Source organism: Peromyscus maniculatus, chromosome 8, assembly GCF_049852395.1.
Source record: "Peromyscus maniculatus bairdii isolate BWxNUB_F1_BW_parent chromosome 8, HU_Pman_BW_mat_3.1, whole genome shotgun sequence".
In the NCBI taxonomy this organism is placed as follows: Eukaryota; Metazoa; Chordata; class Mammalia; order Rodentia; family Cricetidae; genus Peromyscus; species Peromyscus maniculatus.
This window is the reverse complement of record NC_134859.1, coordinates 76,206,277-76,228,634: the sequence shown is the minus strand read 5'-3', so window position 1 is coordinate 76,228,634 and position 22,358 is coordinate 76,206,277.

The window sequence follows — 22,358 nt, the reverse complement described above, 5'->3', positions numbered from 1 at the left end:
CCACACTGAGTGGACAAGGAAGTCATCCTTCGTGGGTCCTGTCCTCTGTGCGCTCTGGGAGCCATCTCCCGCAGGCTGCTCATGGTGGGCAGGGGGGATCTAGCAGCCTACTCCTATCCATGTAGGTCCCATCAATACCCTACTCCCTTGTGAATCTCTATTGCCAAGTGTTCAAGCCCTTCCTGGGGAGGCACTTCTCAATGTCACTTCCTGACTCCCCAGGAAGAGGTTCTCCAAGCCTTCTCCAAGCTCCCGCCAAGGAAGCCTGAGAAGGACACTTGTCTGTCCCTCTTCTCCCAGCTCTGTCTCCACCAGAGTCCCCCTGAATGTGGCCTACAGAACAGAAGGCTCCAGAGAGAAGCTGCCTCCTTGGTTCTTTCCAGCTGCCAGCTAAGAATAACCATACCCAAAATAGCACTATAGGGATGGTTTAGGTGTGGCTCCATCCAGAGGCAGATGGGTTGACTAGATGGCCTATGGAGGCTCCTTCCTCTTCTTGGGGATGCTGTATTCATTCACCAAAAACCATTCACTGCTCACACCTATTGTGTGCCATGCACTGTGCTAAGTCCTGTGGGATCATGGAGCCTTTGGCCAAGGAGTAAACCACAGACCACCTCTATCCCCAACTCAACTCTTGCCACAGGCTGTCAGAAAGCTTTGCTTCTAGGGCATGTGTTGTCTGCACCTCTGACCCCGCTTAGAACGCTGTTGTAAACTTATGTATCTCTTGAGTAGCTCACCCACTGGATTTTGAATTCTGGAGATAAACATTTTTTTTAATAGCTCCAGAGCTTGGTGCGTTGCCTGGGCCTCTACAGATGCAGATGGGTAGCTGGTGGGTGGATAGGTAGATGGTAGGTGGGTAGCTGGTGGGTAGATAGGTAGATGGTAGGTGGGTAGCTGGTGGGTGGATAGGTAAATGGTAGGTGGGTAGCTGGTGGGTGGATAGGTAGATGGTAGGTGGGTAGCTGGTGGGTGGATAGGTAGATGGTAGGTGGGTAGCTGGTGGGTGGATAGGTAGATGACAGGTTGGTAGCTAGTAAGTGGATAGGTAGATGGTAGGTGGGTAGCTGGTGGGTAGATAGGTAGATGGTAGGTGGGTAGCTGGTGGGTGGATAGGTAGATGGTAGGTGGGTAGCTGGTGGGTGGATAGGTAGATGACAGGTTGGTAGCTAGTAAGTGGATAGGTAGATGGTAGGTGGGTAGCTGGTAGGTGGATGGGTAGATACTAGGTGGGTAGCTGGTGGGTAGATAGGTAGATGGTAGGTGGGTAGCTGGTGGGTAGAGAGGTAAATGATAAGTGGGTAGCTGGTGGGTGGATAGGTATATGGTAGGTGGGTAGCTGGTGGGGGATAGATAGATGGTAGGGGGTAGCTGGTGGGTGGAGAGGTGGGTGATAAGTAGATAGATGATGGGTGGGTGGACGAATAAGAAGATGGATGCATCAAGTACATTACTTTAAGAAGATATTGAGTCAGGGGTTTTCTTCCATCTCCTTTATTTGGATCCATTTGGTTTGGGTCCATTTTATCAATTTGAGCTATGTTAAGATTAAATATAAAACATCTAAAGTGGATCCATTCTTTACAGTGCTGGAGGTTGAACCCAAGCCTTACCCCTGAGCTACATCCCTAGCCCTTTCACTACTTTTTTTTTTTTTTTTAATTTTGAGACAAGGTCTTGTTAAGTAGCCCAAGCAGGCCTTGAACTTGCCATATCCCTACCTTCAGCCTCCAGACTAGCTAGAATTACAAACCTGTGCCACCAGGCCTGGCTGAAAGGAAATGTTTAAAAAGAATGAGCAAGTCAAATATAGGGTGCGTGTGCAGGAACCATTGCATTAACTGACTAGCCCTCAGAATCTATCTCAACACAATTCTCAGGACATTTGTAGCCAACCCCTGGAGGTGTGGAGTATGTCAAAGAGCATTTGCTCTCATGAACCAGAGGATCAGGTTGGACACGATAGGGTTCTAATAGACCACTGAGGTCGAATGATTGGTGTCACATCTGACTCAGTCTTAAACACCCTATCCTATTGAAAGTACACTAAGAGGTCCTTACAGAATATATGAGCATCCTCATTCACATGCTGGTTAATGGACTCCTTCTATCTACTTACTATTGAATTGCTTATGGATCTCCCTCCATAAGAAACCTTGATATTCCCAAGCATCCCGGTGAATCCCAGCATTGCCAAAGCCAGCCCTAAATAGGATCAAATTCTAACTGGGGTCCTTTTCTCACACAGTACTCCCATGGCTGTCCATAATCCATGTGTTAGCATCTCAGCTTCTTCAAAGGGCATGACAGGCCCTCCATGAAATCCAATACAGCTTTAGGAAAGTCCTGCCAGGGTGCCAATTTACCATACCAAATCTTGGCCTCCATTCTATTTCTCTTGAGTCCTCTCTCTGCATCTCCACCTAGTTTCAGCCCACCCACTCTTGTGACAACATGGAAAAAGGCTTCCAATTCATGATTCATATTTTTAAAAAACGAATGTCATAATGTATGTTTAATGTGGCAACATACAATATTAATAACAATAGCTCGGGAGAAGCCATACCCAAGCTAGCAAGTAATGTAGCAAGATGGCAACCCAATTTGACATAAGAGGTCCCTGCTAATTCTTCTCTCGTATGAATGGTGGCTGATACAGTTTTGCCGTGTTTATAATGATATTGCACAGATCAGCCAACAGGAACAGCATGAAGCTGGAGTTGTTTATAAAGCCTACCTCTCTATCACAGTCCAGTGCAAATGTATCCACTCTGAGATGCCGTCCCTATTTATATCACATCCTGTCCCCAGAGACACAAGATCTTCCCCAGCATAGCCCACAGTCCCCTTCAGGAACATCTATTAGAAGAGTTACAGAGTTTATCTTGTATCACAGACAGTTTTAAACAAGCCTTTTTCCAGTTATCTGACAAGACATTATTCTTGACTTGATAAATGAAAAAAAAAAATAGTCATGTGTTCAGCATGCACCGGAGTTATAAAAATAATATCATATAGTGAAATAAGCTAGCATTCCCACCATTACTGCCTGACCCCTCTCAATGATGCCCCCCACCCCAAGAATTTCAAATCCCAGGCAGTTATTTGGCAAGTATTTAAATGACCAAAATGGAAGGACCTTCAGGGTGGGAACTGCCTGGATCCTCTAACACACATTAGCCTTTAAAACAAATCAAATCAACCACTTGGGTAATTCATTTGTAGTGAATATGAAAACCAGGTCTTGCCTGCAAGCTGTCTGTTCCTCTGTGGGATGTAAGTATTCTGCTCTTGCGTGAAGAATTAGGTGTGCTGAGGCTCCCGACAGTAGGAGAAAGAGTCTTCACTCCCAACCAAGGCTATGCAGGATCGCACTTCACACTTATACGGGTACAGCGTAATTGGTGGAGGGTTATTTGTTTGAACTTGCAAAATGGATTTCTTAAATGATTGGGCCAGTGCTCCAGATGTTTTCAAAGCGCCTGCATGCTCATCTTAAACACCCACGTTATTAAGGGATTTCATTTGACAGTTAACAATTTTGTATATTAATATTCTCCTCTTTCCCCTAAATGGCCTAATCCGTCTAAATCCACAGCATCAAAAGTCATTACAACAAAAAGAATAAGATGTTGCCAGAGCCACTGTGGCCCAGCATTGAATTTTCGTGAGCTGGGTTGATTCGGGCAGATTTATATTCTGTTGTTTCCTGAACTCAGAACAAAAAAAATCTCACAAGTTCAAGACTTTGAAAGCATTTGTCAGGGCCATCTCACGTCACCGCTTTGCAGAAGATGGGGTTTCTGCCATCTGCTTCACCAGTGGTGGCTTCGGGCGAACAAGCCTCTCTCCTCTCCCTTCCCCTCCTCTCTGCCCTTCCCTCTCCCTCTGCCTCACACAGGCACTGTCAGCTCTGAGGTAAATTCTCAAGCCTGTCACTATGGGAGGACAGGTCCTTGCTGATGGTTCTTCCACCGGAACTTTTCTTCCCTACCTCTTCTCTGACTTTGTGCAAAGTACATGGAGGGAGGGAGGCAGGTGTCTCCGCAGTTAAGAGCACCGGTTGCTCTTGTGGAGGACTGAGATTTGAGTCCCAACACCCACAAGGTGGCTCACAAGTGTCTGTAACTTTAGTTCCAAGGAATCCAACGCCCTCTTCTGGGTTCTACAGGTACTGCACGCACATGGTCACATACGTGCAGGAAAAGCACCCATACATGTAAAATAAAAATAGTCTCAGAATATATTAAGATACTCAAAAAAGAAAAGTTGGCATAAGTTAATATTCTTTTTAAAAAGAAAGTACAGGCAGCCCTTTACTCTGTGAACCTTTGCTCTTTTTGCTAGCAAATGGCATAAAGGATCAGCCTGGAGTAGCACTTTTTAATCAATTTTAAGACACACGGTTGAGAGTCTGCTGAAAGCTATGTACTGTCTCCCTTCCAGAAAAAAGTCAGATGTCCATACATGTAAAGATATTACTTGCAAAAATAGGTATTTTCCTTGGTGAATTGCTCATCTGTGGGTTACCCCAAGGATTATAAACCCGACGTGTGTGTTCCTAATCTAAACAGCTAATAATTGTATGGCTCTTTGTTTTATCTGATGACTAATAAGGTAGGTACCAAAAAAAGAAAAACAATAAAATGAATGAAAAAATTTTCTTAATTAAAAAAAATGAAAAAAAAAAGAGGTCTGTAATGTGAACCCAGCTTACCTGGGATATATTTTGACTTGATTTCCACCTACTTCTGTTGGGAAACTGTACCACGAGAAATCAGGTTCTATTTGTTGTTTTCAAAACTCATTTGTTGATGTGAATTCCTTTGTTTAATCATCTGTGTGGACAGATCACTGACTGGGTTCAAAGGGTGGGGCTATGTTCTGGAGACTTCTATGTCTAGACACCTGAAGGGACGTCCAGAGGATTTTATGAGTCACACCAGGTTCCTCATGTGAGCCCCAGGGGTACACATCAGCATCTCAGGACACTTTCAGTAGATCCATTGTTTCCATAGTAGACAAACCACAAAAGAATCAAGCATACAGAATCCTCTAAGCAATGACTGAGCAGACTGTAATGCTGCAGGAAGTGCATGATGTTGTTGCTGTTGTTGTTGTTGTTGTTGAAACAGTTTTCAACTGACAAGATCTCAGTGATTAGACATGCTTATCCCGACATTGATTTCCTAGCCTTCCCAGTGGGAAGCTACAAGAACCAATTGCTTTATCACATATTGACACCAATTTTTTTTTTTCAGCATAAAATGTGAACACCATCAGGGGTTTGGCGTGAACCTGGCCAGAATCAGTTTTGTTTTTTGTTTTTTTTACAACCCAGAGAACCCCATTAGGCGCCCATCTGAACATGGCCTTGTGCCTCTACTCCAAATTGCTACTCCGTCTTGCTCAACACATCTCAGACTTCTTCCCAGTAGGCTCTCAGCCAATGTGATCATGGCCAGAATGACATGTTGGGCACAGGGACAGAATAGGCTCCTCCTAGCATCTTTAACATCAATCTGGGATTAGACTTTGCCAACATGGATCTCCAGTGTTGGTTACAGATCATTGTTATTCACTCCGTTAACAAAGGCTTCAGAATCCTGTTCTATTTGCTCACATAGACTTTTGTGTCACATAGAGAAGGCAGCCCCCTCAGCCAAGCTGATCTTTTCCTTGAAGACAGTTCCTGGCAATCAGAAGGACTAGGTGTTAACCCTCACTTTACCCCCAGAATGGGATCAGTAGATAGCCTCAGAAACCCCGAAGTTCTCCATCCTTATTTTCCTGTGTTTTGGTTGTTTGTTGTTGTTTTGTGTTTGTGTATGTGTGTGCATGCTTTGTATGTGTGCAGACGTATACAGATATATGTGGAAAGAAAGAAAGAAAGAGAGAGAATGCTGATGCACACATACTCCATGTGTGCACGCATGTGGAGGCAGAGGTCAACGTTGGCGTCTTCCTCAATAGCTCTCCATCTGACTTTTTTTAGATAGGTCTCTCACTGAACCTGATTCAATCAGACTAACTGATCATCTGGATTAATTGGTCAGCAAACCACAGGAGCTTCCTGTATTGGCCGCCACAGTGCTGGAGTTATAGGCACGTGCTTTCTACGGGAGTTCTGGGGATCCAAACTCAGCTTTCCTGTCAAGCACTTGACCACCTGAGCTGTCTCCCTGGTCCCTAGTCCATCCTCTTAGGGTGTCTGTAAACCAATGAGGGCAGAAGCCTACAACTCGGATAGCGAAGAGGTCAGATGACCCCAGCCTGGGATTAAATCACACCAACACGGGCCTCCAGGGTTCCTGATACTGATTGTAACCATTCATTTTGTTAACGAGGGCTTAGGGAGCCCATCCCATTGGCCAACTGCAGAAAACTCACTGCTTTGGATTTCATTTGCTTCTTACAAAATCCCAGCAAAATATTCATAGTTATCCCCCATTTTACAGGAGGAAAAAAAGCTGACACTCAGAAAGATAGACTCATATGGGCAACGAGTAACAGGACAGGGATGCAAACCTACTTGTATTTGCCTCCACAGTCCACAGCAGATTCATCAGTGTTGCTGACCCTGGTTGGAGATGAGCATCCTCGGTTGAGCCTGCAAGTCATGCCATACCCCAGGTTCCCCGAGATTCTGATTTCGCTGGTCTGGATGGAGCCAGGCATTTTTTCCCTAGGATTCGAGTATCCAGCCAGAGTTCAAGAACCACAGTGTTGGATGAATCACTCATCCCAGCCCAACTCAACCCACTTCTGTCCCACTACCGGAAAGCACAGAGGGTCAGCCAGAGGGAGGAAATCTGATATGGTATAGATGAGACTCCCACTTGAAAGATGCTACTCCACCTCTGGACCTTGAACTTTTCCAATGGCCCTGTTTTATAATTCAATGATACTAATGGTTCCAATGCATATTAGTGAGTACCAGCATAGGACAAACGGGGCATGGAGAAGGGGGTTGGGAGAGTAGAAAGGCCCAGCGAAGTGGAAGGGGACAGGAGAGCAGACATAAACTACAAGAGCAATGATACTAATGACTGCTAGCCTGTCTGAAGTGCTGTTTGTACTCCTGGCCCCTTTCTGTACATGTTATGAGTATTAGTTCACCTACCCTAAGAGACAGGAGTATCTCCCTCCCTTATTCTTCAGATGAGGAAACTGAAGTGTAGCAAGGTGAGATACCTTGCTGTGTTACCCACAGCCCGACCTCATAGCACACGTCCTCTTGGCAGGGCCCCTTGACTGTCTGAGTGGTCTCCCCTACCTGCCTCCCTGAGAGTCCTGCTCCTGGAAGCCCCTGGAGAAGAACTTCAGCGTCCTGAGCTCAGCAGCTCAGCTCTCCTGTAGTCACTATATACCCTGGTCCCCAGTGGGGCGAAGGCATATGAGCAGAGTGGAGCAATGCAAAGAGCCCTCGCGGAGAGCCATGGGGTCTGGACTCTCACGGCAGGACTGTGCTAAATGGCTGTAAGACCTGGCCAGATTTCTTTCTCCCCTCCAGGCTTACCCTTCCTTCTTTTACCATAGAGGTTTGGTTTTGATTTATGGATAAAGGCTCTGAAAAGACCAGTGCCTACACCCAGTTCACTTAAACTCATCCCACTGCGGCAGATGACTTTGCTTCGCTGCTCCTGGTACTTAGCCCTTCCCCGTGCCCACACACTTTACCATGATTTTGTGGTTTCTGTCTATGGGGACAAAGTACATTTCCCTCCTTTCCAAACATTGACTTTGGCCATGTGACTTGGTTGACCTTAGTAGAGATGATGTAAGAAAAGGCTTAAGGATGGAGGAGGTGGCTCATTTGGTAAAGGGCCTGCTCATGAGTACCTGAGTTCAGATCCCCAGCACCCATGTAAGCGAGACTGGTGTCGTGGTATGTGTCTGTAACCCAGCACTCGAGAGGTGGAGGAGCACAGAGATAGAAGACTCGGAGCTCCCTAGTCAGACAAGCTAACCGACTGGTGAATACCAGAGTCAGTAAGAGATTCCATCTCAAAAGGTAAGATGCAGATGAACAAAGGAAGACACCTGAACACACATGTGCATGCACACAACCAATCCATTCACAAACACACACACATACACAGAGTTTGAAATGGAGGTGTCCATCAGCTTAGAGGGTTACACCCCTGTAAACCTACTATTAATCAAAAGTATTTTGTCATATATATATATATATATATATATATATATATTCAGTACACATAATATTCAATACACATAAATACATTGAATACATATGATCCTGAGCATCACAGCTCTGCCTGGCCTGTCTTAAACAGGCTGAGAATATGCATTAGCCCATAGTCAGGCAAAGCCATCACACACAAAGACTATTTTACAGTGTATTATTGTCTAGTAAGTTATTTGGAGATATAGGCTCACTATGAACATTTTAAGCCCAAAAGACCCCACTAACAGTACAGAGTATAACATCCACCTTTTACCCTCATGGTTGCAAGGAGTGATGTCTTACAGTCACTGCCCTACATCCCAAGAAAGCCTTGTGCTGTTTATCACTAGCCCAAGAAAAGATCAAACCTTTTAGGCTGGGGAAATGGCTCTGTCGGTAAATTCCTTGCTGAGAAAGCATAAGGACCTGAGTTTGGGTCCCCAGAATCCATTAAAAAAAAAACAGACATGGAGTGGTCCTAGCCCTGGGAAGCCAGACAAAGGCTTTTTGGGGCTCACTAACCAGACAGCATTACCCAGGCAGTGAGTTCTAGGTTCAGTGAGAGACTCTCAAAAAATAAGGTAGAGAGCTAGGGAAATGTACCCGTGGGTAAAAAGCATTTGCTATGACAACCTGAGTTCAGATCACCAAAACCCATGCAAAAGCTGGACCTGGTGACATATGCCCACCATCCTATACTCTTACAGCAAGACAGGGCCTGAGACAGGAGAAGCCCTTGGAAAGTGCTGGGATAGCAAGACTGGAGTTAGCTCACAAAGGCAAACAGCAAGCAAGACCCTGCCTCACATAAGATGGAAGGTGGAAATAAGGACTAGCCCTCAAGGTTATCCTCTGACCTGCACATGTGAACCATGGCACATGCATAACCTTGTACACAAATATACACACACACACAAACACACATACACTAAACAAATAAATAAACAAATAAATAAATAACTTTAGTTTTGTCTACCTTGACTTTTTATTTATTTATTTATTTTGGCATTTCTATTGCCCTACAGCTTTTTTCTTTTTTAAAATACTATTTTATTGTTTGACAGTCTCATATTTTCATATAATGTATGTTGATCTTATCAGTTCATCACTACCTCCCTCTAACTCCCTTGGAGTCTCCCCACCCCATCTCCCTCATACACACACATGAATGCACATCCACACATACATGCACACAAATGCATACAACACAAAATGAAATTGAGAAGATCAAGAGCTGGAGGGATGGCTCAGTAGTTAAGAGTATTGGCTGCATCAGGCGACCACATGGCTGCCAGAACTAATCCCACCCGAGTGGCCATTCCTTCCACCCAGAGCCAGGATGTCGTCTGGGCCCAAGCTGCTGCTGAGGGTCATGTCTGGGTCCGTGGTCCAGCTGCAGCTGGAGTCTGCATTGATGCCTGTGGCCTGTGTTGCCTCAGGAGGCCATAGGAACCTTGCCTGTTGAAATCAGAGGGCCATGCTGAGCCTGCCCCGCCCTTCACCACCCTGAGAAAGCTGGCCTTGCCCCTTACTGGACACTACAGCAAGGGAGCTGGCCCCTGCACTTGAAAGAGATGGCCCCCACCCCTCACCACGAGCAAGGATGAACCTACCCTGAGGGCATGCCTTGTAAGGGAGCTGACTCCACCCCCACACCTGAGGTGAGTGGCCCCAGTGGCTGAGACTGACCACCTCAGCTACCACCACCCAGGCCCACAGCCGGGCTTTGTGTTGACCCACCCTAGCATCTACCTCATCTAGGACTGGCTGGAGCTCATGAAAGGACTGGTCCTTTGGAACAGTACCTGCAGGATCTCCAAGACTCGGGCCAGCCACAGGATATCCCAGAGGAGTTCCAGTGAGGATCCAGTGATGATGGTGTACCAGGAACCAGAGGCCTTGAAAGAGACCAGTGACTCATCGCAATAAACATTTGCCAGTAAAGAAAATGGGACAAAGGGGTACACTATGTGACACACCGAAGCCTCCAACACCACCAGGACAAATGAAGAGGTGATGGAGAGGCAGGAAGGAAGGAGAAGAGATTTTTCTGCTGTGGTGGGTTTTATTTTGTTTTGGTTGGGGGGGGTTGTTTTTGCTTGCTTGCTTTGTTTTGTTTTGTCTTGTTTTGTTTTGTTTTATGGGGTGGCACAGCAGGGATGAGGGGAGGATAAGGGGGAGACTAGGAGTTGAGCAGAATTGGGGTGCATGATGTGAAACTCCCAAAGAGTCAATAGAGAAGTTTTTGTTTTTGTTTTTGTTTTAATAAAAAGAGTATTGGTTGCTTGTCCAGAGGATCTGGACTCAATTTCCAGCACCCATGTGGCAGCTCACAACCATCTGTACCTCAGTTCCAGGCCAGGGTCCCAGTGCCTTCTTTTAGCCTCTACTGTGCATGAACATGGTACACAGACATGGATGCAAACAGAACACTCATACACATAAGATAAATATTTTAAAAGTTTAAAGTATCAAAATTTGAAGAACTGTTTCTGCTGAATGTGTATTTATTTCTAAGGCATGCCTATATAGGTTAAAAAAATTTTTTTTTGGTTTTTCCAAAAAAATGATGGTGTTTCTCTGTGTAACAGTCCTAGCTGTCCTGGAACTCACTCTGTAGCCCAGGCTGGCCTTGAACTCACAGAGATCCACCTGCCTCTGCCTCCTGAGTGCTGGGATTAAAGGCATGTGCCACCACCACCTGGCAAGTTAAAATTTCTTTAAAGAATAAAAAAGCCTTAACAGTGAAGGGACATACTTTTATGCAAGTAAGCTTGTCTACTCCTGGTCCTCCCAGCTCCATGAGAAATGCCCTCAGTAGCCTCTGGTCTCAGAAGAATAAAAGGCATCCCAGCTGATACCCAGACCCATAATCACCCTAATAATAATAATAAATGACTGCTATTGACCTAGTGTAGGGTTGGTTTGTTACACAACATTAAGGCAGCAATAGATAACTGATGAAACTATCTACACATATTTCATTTAACATCTATTAAATGTTCGGTTGGATTAATATCCTAAGGGATACATTTTGTTTTGCTTTGTTTTGAGACAGGGTCTCTCTACATAGCTCTGACATTCCTAGAACTCACTATGCAGACCAGGCTGGCTTCAAACACACAGAGACCCTCCTGCTTCTGCCTCCCCAGTACTGGGATTAAAGGTGTGTCCCACCACTGCCCAGCTTCTAGGGAATACATTTTAAGAAGCTGCTTAGAAAGATCCAAGGCAAGCCCCTGCCCCCACTGGACTGCCTTCCTCACTGTTTGAGGTGCAGCCTGTGTTGAGTATTCATTATGGTGGTTCTTCTCCCTGCACAGCTATCAGGTCCCTGAACACAGGGGCTTCACACATCACCTTACTATACCCCCAGTAAAGAGCACAGAGCACCCTCAGTACACCTTAGGTGCTCCATAACTTCTGGATAAATGAGAAAATAAAATGGAAGCAATCGTAACTGGGCTTAAGACTGTGGGCTACATGGTCTCTAAGTATCCCTCCATCTCCAGTGTCTCCTCGTTAAGCATCTCGACATCCCTCCTTTCAGTAAGTTAGCCATGTAGAACAGGAACGTGCCCTGCATCCCTGTGTCCGCTCCAGACTTCATGTCCTCCCTACACCCAGCTACCATGTTCTGTGCTCTCACGAAGTACTGCTGTTGTGGAGGTGGCAAGGCTGTAGGACTGTAGGTCAGAATGCTCCAGTGAGCCTGTGCTGAGATTCAAGGTCCAGGGTCTCCATATGTCATCCGATAACAGCTCAGACCTCCCACTCTGAGCCCGAGGTCCTAGATACTGCTGTTCTCCCCTCCTGAGTCCAGAGCACAAACCGTGCAGCCTTCAGTGAAAACCCGGAGACTTCATCCATCCCAGCCCCAAACTTCAATCAACTAGGCAGAGTCCTTTCCCTCCCAGGCAACAGCAAAGGCTCCTCCAGCAAATTTGGGGCTTTCCTTGAGGGGGCCGACTCTCCAACAACATCCTTTCACACCCTCTAGTGGTTAGAGGGGAGCCCAGCATGCTAGAGGAGCCAAGAGACTCCCCTGGGCCTATAAAGTGTGCCTGCTATGCTAAGCGCAGTCCTCTGGGAAAGCAATTTGGCAATAAGTATCAAAAGCCATAAACACAATCCTACCCTTTAACCCAGTAATTCCACTCCTGGGACTCTATTCAAAGGTGATAATCCAAAACTAGGGGAAAGTCTGAGCGCACAGTGATATCCATGGCCTCCTTGTTTACAGTATCGAACACTGGTAAATATCCTAAGTGGCCAAAACCAAAAACATAGTAAAACACAGTGCATGCATACAGGTAGTGTGATGTCACTTAAAATGATGAGAAGTGTCACAAGAAACAGAGAGAGAGGCTATGAATGTTGGAATCAGAGAGACCAAGCTAATCTCCATTGTTTGATTATTGTTAACCAGCCTCAGTAAAAGAGGGGCCATGACACTCACCTTTCAAATGGAAAGAATTAGGTAAGAAAACATGCCCTATGCATGTAATAAAATATGGCATGTAATTATGTAATAAGATATTATTATCAAAGCCAGGCGGTGGTGGCACATGCCTTTCATCCCAGCACTTGAGAGGCAGAGGCAGGTGGATCTCTGAGGGTTCAAGGCCAGCCTGGTCTACAAAAGTGAGTTCCAGGACAGCCAGAGCTGTTACACAGAGAAACCCTGTCTTGAAAAACCAAAACATATATTATCATTGTTACTCAAATCTAAAATTGTGTTTCTACAGGAAAAGTACAACTGAAACCACAATAAGAAAAAGAACAGGACACAAAATTATATATTCAGTAAGTCTGTCAAAACGGAAAAAATAAATACTAGGGATGAAGGTTTAGGAAGACTATCAAAATGTTGATCTTTTTTTCTTTGCAAATGTTTCTTGGGTAGGATGTGCTAAGAATGGAGCATGTATTAGAGCTGCTGAGATAGAAGCTGGCCTGCCCTGGAGCCCCAGGTGAGGTGGCTTGGGAGGCCCATTGGACAGCACAGCAGTCTCTCAGGTTACTTGAGCAGACTCCTGAAGTCTAATGCATTTCCCTACCTGACGAGAGAGTTGCTGATGCATTTGGGAGTGTTCAGTTGCATGACACCCTCCCTGCTTCACACTGGCTGACGTGTGGAATGGGAAGGACAGAAGAGGCTAAGAGTACAGACACATGGACATCTGCTAAGGCCCACAACTGGTACAAGCCATGGGTCCCACAGTCCTCCTGGGTAGGGAAGTGTCTACCTTTAAAAGCCAAATCAGCATCATAGACCACCAAGGTGAGGACATTTCTTTTTTTTTTTTCTCAATATATTCAAATTTTCCAGAATCTTAAGTGTCGACCAAGGTCTTCCATGATTTAACAAGATTGTCCCCTGGTTGTCTTACAAGCCTCTTTGGCTCTCCCTTAAACATGACGCATGTCATCAGTGTTCCCACAGCCCCTGAGATGATGGAGAGGGCAGGAGGAGGGAAGCAGCTCCCCTCTGTCCCTCCCCCCCACCCCGCCTTCATCATGAGGGAAATCACTGACTCTCAGACCCGACCCAAGCCCCTGTGTTAGGTTGAGAGATTACAGCCATGGAAACCCAAAAATCGTCCTATTCTATTCCCATTGAACTTCTGGGCTCATAGATCCTGCGAGAGGCATCTGTAGAACCTAACTGGGGGAGGGGCTCTCAGACAGACCAGATACTGTTGTGAGTGATATCGGCCTCATTCTCCGGAGGACCCATTCACTACCCACAAGTCATTTCTGTCACACTAGAGTAGTTATCATTGCTGCAAAACAAATCTTCCCCAGACTTAGAGAAGAACGGGGGGGGGGGGGGGGGGGAGGAAGAGAGGGAAGGAGGGAGGGGAAGAAGGAAGGAAGGCAAGAAGGGAGTGAAGGAGATGGGGAGGGATGAACACAGATGAGGGAGGGAGGGAGGGAGGAGTGGAAGAGAGGGGGAGAAAGAAAGTCATTATAAAATTAGACGTATACAAATTATGACTAATACTGATTGACAACCTGATGGGATTTAGACTCCCCTTGGCAACCGGCCTCCAGGCATGGCTATTAGGGATTATCTGTGTTAGGTTAACATCCCCGCCATGGAACTGTGAGACAGGATAAGTCCTTTCTCCTGGAGGTGCTTCGGTCAGGGTATTCTATCATAGCAACAGGGAAGGAAACTAAGACACATCCAGCAGTTCCTACACAATCTCCATATAATTTCATTGAAGCTGTGGACTACAGGGCTCGAAAGCTTTCTAAGAGTCACGCAGAGCACTGTTCTGCAGGGCTGAGGCCTTAGCTAGGAAGATCTGGGCAGAGCTGACCTGACGGCTGAGATCCTGACTCATCTGAAGGTATGTGTGGTAGGTGATGTCGGATGCAGGCTAGGGCCTCAGCAGTGGCCATCAAGACCACTCCACGCAGTCTTTCTCCACAGTGGCTGGGGCTTCTCCCCATCACAGTGACTCAGGCCCAAGAGAAAGCCTTTGAGAACCCAGCCTTGAAGGTCACATGAAGTCACAGCTTCTGCTGCAGTCGCTGCCGCCGCCGTCACCCCCACCACCCCCACTTCATGTCCTGTCATAAGACATGGCTACCTTGAGGCCACCACTCACTAGGAAGAGTAAAGCACTCCTTTCCCCTTTCTTCCTCCTACAATTCCATCCACAAAGGATTCTAGAATCTGCTCCAAGGGAACCAAGCCAGAAAGCCACCTACCTGTAGCACTTCCTGCTGGTCCTGAGAAGTGTCCACACACCAAGTTCGGACATCCTGCCCCACCAGACCATGATCTTTCCCTGGGCTAACTGCAATCTCAGGGGTTCCGAGCAACCCTTTTTGCCTCCCCCCTTTCAGCAAAAAGCCTTGATCCAAGGACTAATTATCAATTCCAAAAAAATAGTCATTTTCATCAAGATCAAGCAAAGTAAACCCAAGGTCTCTAGTAAATGTATCTGGAGAGTCTCCTCTTGTACACTAGCTACTCAGAGGTTGACTAATGCTCAGGCCCGTGCAAAGGTGGCAGGAGATAAATATCTCCGAAGGTTTGCTGATGATAAAACCCTGAGGATGGCTTTAGGACAAACCACCTAAGAGTCCCAAATTGGAAAGAAGTTGTTGGATGCATACAAGCAGAACCCATTGTAAGAAAACCCAGTTGGCAATAATCCAAGCTTATAACAACAAACATTTTTTTAAAAAATGCAGGGGTGACTTCCTTGCTTTCTATTAAACATGCTCCTTTTATTAATGGGACTTCCTTGAAGGATTTAAGTGTTGGCTTATAGATTGGCAGCAACTAAGAGACAGAAAAATATAAAGCGAAGGGTTGGGCTCACAGCCAGTCCAGGATGAATCACAAACCAAGACAAACTTCTGAAGCTAAGCACTAGCATTATGGAAAAGGGATTTGCTCCGTGCACACAACACTTTAAATGGCAAGCCAGGAGCCCATTCACTGCAGAAAGTCAAGAATCCCTACGATGCAGACCCAAGACTGCATTCCAGGCTTGCCGAGTAACATGAACAAATGCACTGAATCAACAAGACATGGATGGCATGCTTACGGGATGAGGAGGAGACAGACATGCCTGGAGAAGAGGGTGTGTGTCAGGAAACAGAAGCAAATTAAGCTGGCCAGGTAGGGTGGGGCCATGAGAGCAGGCTTTGAAAGCCAAGCCTGCTTTCTCTGCGATCAGAAAGGAGTTTTAAGAAGATTAATTTGGTAGAGGCATTTGAGGACAGGATAGAGACAAGGACAGCAGCTAGAGGACTGCCACAGCCGTGACGCCACAGGGCAGCGCAGAAAGAACTAAGGCTCCATGTCATACATTTCCTCTCTGGAGGAAACTGATCTTCCATTCATCGGGCCCAGACTGTGCTCAGGTTTTCCTATCTTTGGAACAATGCTACGTCTACACTTCATTTGATTTTTTTTTTTACTATAGTGGGATTGTTTCTTGAGAATTGCATACATGCCTGTAATGTATTTTAATAACATTCATTTCTCAGATACACACTCCATTTCTCACCCCATCCCAACATCATGTCTTTTTCTTTTCTTTCTTTACTCTTTTTTTTTTAATAACTCACTGAGTCCAAGTTATGCTGTCCATATACTCATGAGTGTTGGGTCATATACTGGAGCATGGTCAACCTATCATGGTTACCCCTAAAGAAAACTGACTCTCCTTCCCCCAGAAGCCATCAATTGTCAACAGCTCTTCAGTTGACTGTAGGGGCTCATAAATGCCACCCCACTCCATGCTAGAATATTTTTATTGGCTTGATCTTGTGCAGGCCTTGTGCAGGCAGCCATGGATGCTGTAAGTTCATGAGTACAGTGATCCTGTTGAGTCTAGAAAACACTGTTTTGGTCTGGTCTTCCCCACCCTCTGGCCCTTAGACTCTCTCTGCCACTCTTACAAGATGGTTCTAGAGCCTTTCACGGAGGGGGCTCCACTTGATTTCTATAGAACCATCTTCTTGGATCTCAAGCGCGTCTTCAACTCTTTTGCCTTCTCCTAAAAGTCTGTCTTGTTGGGGTAGGAAGTCAGAGAGTATAAATCTAAAGTCATTCAAAGTAAAAATTGAAAATTAATAGGACTGAGCAATCTAAACCAATGGGACCTTAAGCATCTAGGAGCAGAGTCATTATTCAAACTTGGACCCTGAAGAAACCATACTCTAATGACACATGCAGTGATTCAGTCTTCACACTTTCCAGGTACTTCGCTGTACCTTCACTCTGTAGAAACCTTTAGAAACCCAAAGATACTTCCTTTTAGTGATGTGATTTTTTTTTTAAAGAAACATTCCCAATTCAGACAGAGAAAGAGGCGGTCGATTCATTTCATTAACAACAGTACTTGGAGTTGCGTGCATGCAAACAGGTAAGACGCTAAAACTAATAGACTGCAACAAGGTGCTTAGAATTTCTTCCATTTTTTTTTTCCATCTTAGCAGCAACTCTAGGGAAAATTCTGTTCTTCGTTATTGTTATTTGACTGAGTCTTTTCTTAGTCCATCTTAACCAATATTTCTGCTTTAATTTACTTTTAAAACTCTTCAAAGATCTAACTTGTAGGTGTAGGAGACGAAAGAAGGAAAGGACAAACACAAAATGTATCTGATCCCTGTTGGTTTTAAACAATTGCGCTGGTTACCATTTGAGAAAGGTCACGAGGCACAAGGTACGACAAAACCCAGTATCAGAGCTTTTATGGGGGGGGGGGGGCAGAAGAGAGTGTGGCCAGGCCTGTGGAGAAGGGAGGGGGGGGAAGAGAGAGGAGGAGTCTGTGTCCAGCGTTTTAAGGAGTCCCCTGCACATGCACAGGTGGGCTTACAGAACTACTTGCCTGACCACGCTGCACACGTTACATAATCACGCAGCACATGGATGACGTCATAAGACCCCCTTTCTTAGCTACTGAACTGCGCATGTGCAGTCATGCAGCTGGAGGATGGCAGGATCTTAACAATCCCTTTCTGCAATTGTAAATGGGCTAAAAAAAAATTCCAAGGGGGGCTGGGGAAATGGCTCCATGGAGTAGAGTGCATACTACTCTTACAAAGACCTAGATTTAACACCCAGCACCTATGTGGAGATCCACAACCCTCTGCAACTCCAGTTCCAGAGGATTTAACATTCTCTTCTGGCCTCTGAGGATGCCAGGCACATATGTGGTACACATAAAAATATGTAGGCAAAACACTCACATGCACAAAATAAAGGTAAGGTGGTACAAGCATTTAATCTCAGCACTTGGGAGGAGGGGCAGGGGGATCTCTATGAATTCAAAGCCAGCCTGGTTTACAGAGCTAGCTCCAGGACAGCCAGGATTACATAGAGAGACCCTGTCTCAAAAAATCAAAATAGTGATAATGATGATGATCATGATCATGATAAAAATAAAGAAAATTTCCAAAGGGAAATTGCAAAGAAATAAAAACATAAAGGTTTTGAGCAAAGCCCGTAGCTCAGTTTGGTTGCCAGAAAGACCCACTAGAAAGCTTTGTTCCACTCAACAGGTCTGAGCTGCAGACAGAAATTAACAAGAAAGTCCCTGCTCTCAAGTGACCCTGAGACAAGAGAGCAGCCTCCAGGTCTGGCTTCTCTAATAAAAGATGGTATTAACATAAGGGTCTGTGGTGTTTGAATGACAAGGGTCCCCATGGGCTCATATAGTTGAGCACTTGGTCTCCAGCTGTTGGAACTATTTGGAAAGGATTAAGAGGCGTGTCCTCGTTGGAAGAGGTGTGTCACAGGGGGAGAGCTTTGAGGCTTCAAAAGCCCACCCACACCCAGTTAACTCTGCCTCATGGTTGGATCTCAGGGTGTGTTCTCACAGCTATTTCTCCATCACTGTGCCTGCCTGCCTGCCTGCTACCGTGCTTCTGCCATGATGGCCATTCACTCCGACCCTCTGAAACTGTAAGTCCCAAATAAACACTTCCTTTTGTAAGTTGCCTTTGTCGTGATGTCTTATCATAATAATAGAACAGTAACTAAGACAAGGTCTAACCCATATTTTTCATCACCTATGGTGCCAGCAACAGTCAATTCCTCACTAAACAGCCATTGGCTTTCCTGCCTTTCCCAGATGCCCTTGCAGTCAGATTGGAGCCATGTGACCAGCTCTGGCCAATGAAAGATGGGAGGAAGTGACGTGATGCTGGCTGTTTCCAAACCTGGTGCTGTGGGCCCCTGTGGGGTCCTCTGCTTTCTCTTCATAGGTTTCAGGGAACACAGACGTGAATGGCAATGTGGTATATCCTCAAGATGAAAAACAAGACCCAGAGTCATCACCTGAAGAAAGGAGCTGGAAAGGGTCGCTGAAATCCCATGACGATGCTACAAAATGAACAAAATGAAGACACGTGGATGGGAGGCCTTACCCTCTGGGGATTGGTGTTTCGTTTGTGACAAGGGGGATGTTTCTATACTAACATTCTCACCTAAAATCTGGAATAATTGCACTGCAAACGGTAATGTTAACAGCAATGGCATGTTGTAGCATGGATTTCAGGGCTTTCATAGTGACGCCAACCTGGGTGAGATTAACAGAAGGGTTAGAGGTGGAGCATTCACTTGCATGCATAAAAAGTTACCTAGCTTTGCTCTGGGGGTTTGATAAATACTCACTCTTGGGACACAAAGGAGCCAAACTGCAGATTCTTGTTCCTTCTTTTTTGATGGTCAGATATTTCTATTATTGTCTATTGGTAATTTCAACACATATCCAGCCAGCTTAACACTTCTTCATTGTTATGTAGTGTTCTCCACAGTATGAAGGAACCAGAATGTATACAATCATTTCTCTATTAGTGGTCACACAGCAGTGTTTGAACCTGTGATTAACATGTTTGAAATGCCACTCAAGGACTGGATACCTGCAAGGGAACTTCTGGGGTCAAAGGGTATATATATATAATGTTTAGATTAAGTAAACATGACCAAACTTCTGGCCAAGAGTTATACTAACTTACATCTGTATCAACAGTCTGTAAGCGCTCTGATTTCTTCTCTTTTTGCTGATAAGGAATGTGGAAAGCTTGCAGACTGAACCATTTCATGTTAGTAACCACATGGCATCTACTTGATCTGAGCAACCTTGTGCACTTGTTTCCCTGCAGAGGAAGAACTGGCTCCTCGAAACCAGCCTCTTCCAGTACTGACAGAGGGGCTTCTTAGTTCCTTTCATGAACAGTGACCTCTGCATCTTTGAGCATTATAATGCCCAGGCCAGACCACCCAGAAGTATTGACATAGAATCACAGTGGTACCCAGGGGAACCATAGGACGATGAAGGAGGTGATCACTGGGAGAAGATGGGGGTGCATCTAAAACACTTAGGAATTGGGATAAAAACATTAAATATAGATTTTGATTTTTTTTAAAGTCAAAATCAGTGCAAAAACAAACAAATAAAAAGAAGCAAAATTGGTCTTACTGACTTTTCCCTTTTTCCCCGCCCATGATAGCCCAGATAAGCAATCATTCTAAGCAGTTCTAGGAGACTTTCAGACATGCCAGCACCTTAAAGTTGTTGCCAGAGTGTTGGGGAGATAGCTGTATGGTTAAGAGCACTGGCTGCTCTTCTAGAAGGCCCATGTTTAGTTCCCAGCACCCACATGGCAGCTCATGACCATCTGTGACTCCAGTTCCGGAGGTATCTGATACCTTCTTCTTGTCTGCACAGGTACCAGGCACACATGTGGTACATATGCATACATGCAGGCAAAACACCTATCCACATAAGAAAGAATAAAATAAATCCCTGTCAGGGTTTTCTTAGAGAGCACACATACGCACTCAGAGACTCATGTTAATTATTTCTGAGTTGCCAGCATAGAGGAAATAGAAAAAACATTAAACAGCAGGTTTTTAATAAACATCTGTCACCCCTCAACATCTGCCCTGGCATCAATGCCAGTCAGGTAAGAGACATCAAGGTAGCCCTGGTGGCTACTTTGACTCTCTCATACTCAGCCTCTTTGGTCTTTGAACTTTATCCTGGTGACCAAGTGGGCACTCTGACCAGATGTTGACATTGGATGTCTTCATCAGCCTCTTCTCTGCCTTGTTTTTGAGACAAGGCCTCTTACTGAACCATCAATTCAGCTGGACTTGCTGCCTAGTCCAGGGACTCTCCTGTCTGTCTCCACACAGCTCTGGGATTATAAATATGTGCTACCACCTTCAGTTTTTGACATGGATACTGATGGCAGGTCCCCGGGGCTTCCTGCTTGCATAGCAAGGCCTCCACCAGCTGAACCATCCTCCCAGCCCTACAAAGGGTCACTATATTGACTCAAGACTGTCAAGGGGAGATAAGCATTTATGGGGTACCTGTCCTGAATTATATTATGAGATGGGCACTCTCAAGCATTATCTCAGTTAAACTGGTATGATTTGAATGAGAAAACTAAATCACAGAGAGATTTTCCCCCCCAGTCACAGAGCATGCCAGTGGCTGAGCTGGGTTTTGGACCCAGTCCCCTTTGCGGATGAATATATTGACATTCCTCTGGGCAGTGTCAGTAGGGAAAGAAAAAGCTATCTCCTGTATCTGAACATAGATCTTGCCCTCAACCCTCCAAGGGCAAATGCTCCTTCTGATTCCCATCCTGAGTGTGCATAAAGTTAAAAACATCAAGCTTTAAGGTGATGGGGATGGGGTTTACCCTTAAAGCACCCACCCAACATACTGCCTGCCTAGCCTGCCGGTTGTTTTTTGTTTTTTTGTCAACTTGACACAAACATAGACATATCTGTGAAAAGGAAATCTTAATTGAAAAAAAAAATGCCTCCATAGGCCTATAGGCAGTCTGGGGAGATGTTTTCTCAATTAATGGTTTGTGCAGGAGGGCACAGCCCATGGAGATGGTACCACTCTTGGGCAGGGTGTAGAAGGAAGCAGGCTGTGCAAACCTTGAGGAGCAAGCCAGTAAGCAGCCTTCCTCCAAGGCCTCTGCATCAGTGCCTGCTTTCAGGTGCCTGCCTTGAGCTCCTGACCCTGACCCCCAGGATGACAGACTACAAACTATGAGATGAAATAAACCCTATCCCCCCCGAGTTGCTTTTGGTCATGGTGTTTTAGCACAGCCATGGAAACCCTAAGACACTTAGCATGCCCAGGGCCCAGATTCAAAATGAGGCATGACAGAAGTCTTGTTCCCAGCTCAACCCAGACCTACTGCCATCAGCAAACCATTTGTTTCTCTTGCCTGAGCTCAGGGCACCCATGCTTCCTCCTGCCCACTGCTTCTCACTCTCCCCACCTGTCTCCATCAAATGGCAGCCCTCTTCTACTCCCTGGCAAGGCAGGCACCAAAGCAACAAAAGTCCTTTTCCTTGCATGCCAGCATGTCTGTAGCCTAGACAGTCCTCCCTATGCCCTTTGGCCCTAACTTTCCAAGCTGGTATGCACAGAAGGTACCCCCATGGGGGCAGGGAGCATGATACAAAATACAGCAGCTTTTCAGAAGGGATCTCAGTTCCTATGCTGAGAAAGAACCTTTGGAGACCTTGGAGCAGTGTTTTTCAGCCTTCCTAATGCTATGACCCTTTAGTACAGTTCTTCATGTTGTGGTGACCCCCAACCATAAAATTATTTTCATTGCTACTTCATAACTGTAATTTTGCTACTGGTATGAA